The sequence below is a fragment of the Myotis lucifugus genome, unplaced genomic scaffold (assembly GCF_000147115.1).
Source record: "Myotis lucifugus unplaced genomic scaffold, Myoluc2.0 scaffold_214, whole genome shotgun sequence".
Lineage (NCBI taxonomy): Eukaryota > Metazoa > Chordata > Mammalia > Chiroptera > Vespertilionidae > Myotis > Myotis lucifugus.
The window spans coordinates 1,033,060-1,037,460 of NW_005871262.1; positions in this window are offsets into that span (position 1 = coordinate 1,033,060).

Consider the following 4,401-nt stretch of genomic DNA (forward strand, 5'->3'; position numbering starts at 1 on the left):
CCACCAAAAAACTATGGGAACTAATAAATGAATTTAGTAGAGTAGCAAGATACAAAAGTAATATTTAGAAATTGGTTGCATTTTTATACACTAATAACAAATGATCAGAATGAAAAATTAGAAAAATAGTCCAGTTTACAATTGCATCAAAATTATGTATATATGTATATATGAATAAATTTAACCAAGGAAGTAAAAGACCTGTACTAGAAAAATTATATACGCCATTAAATAAAATATTGAAGAAGATACAAATAAATGGAAGGCTAAAACATGGTCATAAATAGAAAGAACTAACATTGCAATGTCCATATTACTCAAAGCAGTTTATAGATTCAATCAAATCCTTATCCAAATCCTTATCCAATGGCATTTTTAACAGAAATAGAACTAAGAATCCTAAAATTTATATGAAACCACAAAGACTCTGAATAATCAAAGCAATCTTGAGAAAAAGGGATTACACTACTTGATATCAAGCTATACTGCAAGGTATTATAATCAAAAAGCATGGTACTGGTATAAAAACAGGCACATCAACCAATGAAACAGAAGACAGAACCCAGTAATAAACCCATGCCCACATGGTCAATTAATCTATGACAAAAGAGGGAGGAATATACAATGGAGTAAAGACTGTCTCTTTAATAAATGGTATTGGGAAAACTGGACAGATACATGCAAAAAAAATGAAACAAGACCATTTTCTCACAACATATACAAGAGTAAATCCAAAATGGATTAAAGACATAAATGTAAGACCTGAAACAATAAAACTCCCGGAAGAAAACAGCCGTAAACTCTTTCATATTGCTTTTAGCAATATTTTTTTAAATATGTCTCCTCAATCAAGGGAAAGAAAGAAAAAATATAAAAATAGGACTACATCAAACTACAAAGTTCTTTTCACAGCAAAGAAAACCATCAACTAAACAAAAAGACAACCTTACTGAATGGCAGAAGATATTCACCAATGATGCATCCAATAAGGGGTAATATCCAAAATATATAAGGACATTATACAACTTAACACCAAAAATAACAAACAATCCAATTTTAAAAAGCCTAAATAAACACTTCTTCAAAGAGGACATACAGATGATCAACAGACATATGAAAACATACTCAACATCAGTAATCATCAGCAGAATGCAAATTAAAACCACAATGAGATATCACCTCACACATGTCAAAATGGCTATCCCATATAATAAAAGCCTAATATGCAAATCGACTGAACAGCAGAACAACAGGTCGGCGGCGGGCAGGGTCAGTGAGCAGCAGCGCCAAGCCAGCCAAGGTGGGGGCCAGCGGACAGAGGGAGGAGATGGCGATCGGGGGGTGGGGCTGGCCGCTTGCCAGCAGTACCCTGATCTGCCCTCCAGTCACCTCCTGCAAAGGGAGGCTACCAGCAGTGGCAGCAAGATGATGGGGGTTGGGGCAAGAGCTGCCCCCTGGTGGTCAGTACGCTCCCACAGGGGGAGCGCCACTCAGCCACAAGCCAGGCTGACAGCTGGTGAGCACAGCAGCAGTGGTAGGAGCCTCTCCCGCCTCCGTGGCAGCGCTAAGGATGTCCAACTGATGGCTCCCAGACTGTGAAAGGACGCAGGCTGGGCTGAGGGGAACAACCCCTACCCCCCACCCCTCTCACCCCCCACTCCCCACTCCTGCCGCCCCCAAGTGCACAAATGTTGTGCACCGGGTCTCTAGTCATCAATAAATCAACAAATAAGTGTTGGTGAGGGTGTAAAGAAAAAGGAGCTTTTGTACACTGTTGGAGGGATTGTAAATTGGTGTAACTGCTATGGAAAACAGTATGGAGTTTCCTCAAAAAATTAAAAATAGAACTACCATATGATCCAGCACTCTTCGGCACCACTCCGATTTCTACTGTATATGTGCCCATCTCCCTGGTCTCCCCCCAACAATCCAGTATTGGGTGGAGGAAGGGAGGGGTGTGGATCCCCTTGGAGGAGCAATGCTGTGTGTGAAGCTCTAGCTTCCTGGGGAAGCTTCCCAGGCGACCATGCTCAGAATGTCTGGCTTCCCTTTGCTCTCTTCTCTTTATTCATATTAATAACTCGCTAATCATGATGATAGCAATTGTATTTGAAATAAGTTTTGCTCAAAATGTGTTCTTTAAATGTTCATAAGAGAATGGGGCAGAGGCCTTTTAAGAAAGTGGTGTGAGTGAAAACACAAATCAGGGAACCAGTTTCAGGAAAGGAAATCCTTTGGGAGCTGGGAAAGCATTCATTCGGAAGAAGGGATTGGAGTCCTGGGACAGGACCGGAGGGGCCTCAGGCTCCAGGAGTCAGAGGAGGGCCCACGGGACTGGACCGGGAGAAGGCATGGTGACAGGAACAGGACTCTGAGTGAACGGCCAGGCATGGCTTCTGTGGCACTAGCCCATTGTGGCAGGAGGCAGTGTTTGGTGTAAGCAAAGCTTTTTGTGTTTTCTTTCTTTGTTTTTCTTTTTCTTCCTAAGGGGGATTGAGAAAACATTGGGTTGAGAGTGGGAATTGGGGAAACTGTTTATTCTGTGCAGCTCTGTACCATTTCCCGGCTTGCAGGCCTGTGCCAATAAAGTCAAGAGATTTAGGAAACAAAACAACTAACCTCAAAGCACAAAGACAGAGCCCCGCAGGTCCAGAGACAAATAGCCTTGTCCTCGGGGCTCCCCTCCTTCAAAGCCCATGATCTCTGCCCAGGTTCCCTAAGCGATGTGGTTCTGCCATTCCACACCCTTTGGCGCAGAGACACTGAAGTCAGAGTGAAGGAACTTTGGTGCATCATAGGTTGGCTTTGAGACATCATGTGCTTTACTCATATTAGCAGCAAAACATCACTCCAGTAACAACCCGTGGGAGTGACACCACCTCTTTGCCCAAAGCCCTGCACTGGGGGCCCAATAAAAAGGAAACAAAACAAAAAAATAAAAGACATAGTCTATTATAATTGTTTTTGCTATCCCAGGTAGTAAAAATTTCAGAGGTTTTTGGAAAGCATTGATGTAGTATTATTTATAGTCTTGGGTTTTTTGGGGGTGTTTTTATTGGTTTTAGAGAGAGATGGGGGGAGAGAGAGAGGGGGGGAGAGAGAGAGAGAGAGAGAGAGAGAGAGAGAGAGAGAGAGAGGCATCGATGTAAGAAACATCAATCAGTTGCCTCCCATGCACACCCAACTGGAGATCGAACCCACAACCTGGGTATGTGCCCTAACCAGTGACCCTTCATTGCATAGAATGACCCTCAACCAACTGAGCCACACAGGCCAGGGCTAGTTTTGGTTTCTTAATATGTCAATTTGCTATAAAACTAGCTACAGACACACAAAAAAATCAACAGACTGGAGCTCCTCTTATCTGAATAAAATCAGAAACTTCTGAGGAATGAGACTGCCCCAAATCCCTCTTCAGGAGGCTTTCCAACCAGGAAGCAGACAGCAAGTTGGCTCGGAGATGAGCCTGCACAACAAGCCAGATTCCCCGCATTTCCATCCCACAGTGTGCTGCCCTTGGAAGCTAAAACCTCTCCTGTCTTGTCACTCTCCACACAGCAGTGGCAGTGCTCTCATGAACTTCACTGACCGTGGTGACACAACACGCACACTTTTAGGAACAAAGGTTTTGTTTTTCCCCCTTAAAAGGGATTCCTACAATATCCAAGTTTTAAAAACACCACTTACTCAAATATGCTCTCCCTCCCGGGGCGATTCATTGCAGAGCCAACAACAGCTCTGCACCTCCCCGCTCACTGACCTAAGGTGGCTTCATTACCAGGGTCCACCTTATCCCACGGACGCTGCCTGAGCCACAAGCCACAGTGTTTTGGGCATTTGGCGGCTGGCCGGCCCTTCATGCAGCCCAGAAGTGAGATGCCTGTAGGCTGGGATGTGAGGCTTTCCAGCCGTTCTGATGGCGCCACATCTCTCCTATCAGCCGCACTTCACCAGACATTTCTACCAGTAGAGTCTCTTTCATAGATTTAAGTGGGTCATCACCCTCAACCAAATGTCAGGACAGTGAATGAGAAAGATGGAGAACAGAATTTACTCTGTGTTCCAACCATGTGCTAGACACTTAATCCTCCCACCACTGACCAGAAGTAACCACTGTTATCCCCACTGTACAGATTGGGAGGCTGAGGCTCAGGCAGGTTACATTTCTCACCAGGGTCACATTACTGGTATACGGAAGAGCTGAATGTAGAACTCAGGTCTTGTCTAGCTTGTTTTACTGTGCTATAGGCTAATTCATATCCACATACCCATGGATAACTTGACTCACTAGAGCAGTGGTTCTCAACCTTCTGACCCTTTAAATACAGTTCCTCGTGTTGTGACCCAACCATAAAATTATTTTCGTTGCTACTTCATAACTGTAATGTTGCTACTGTTATG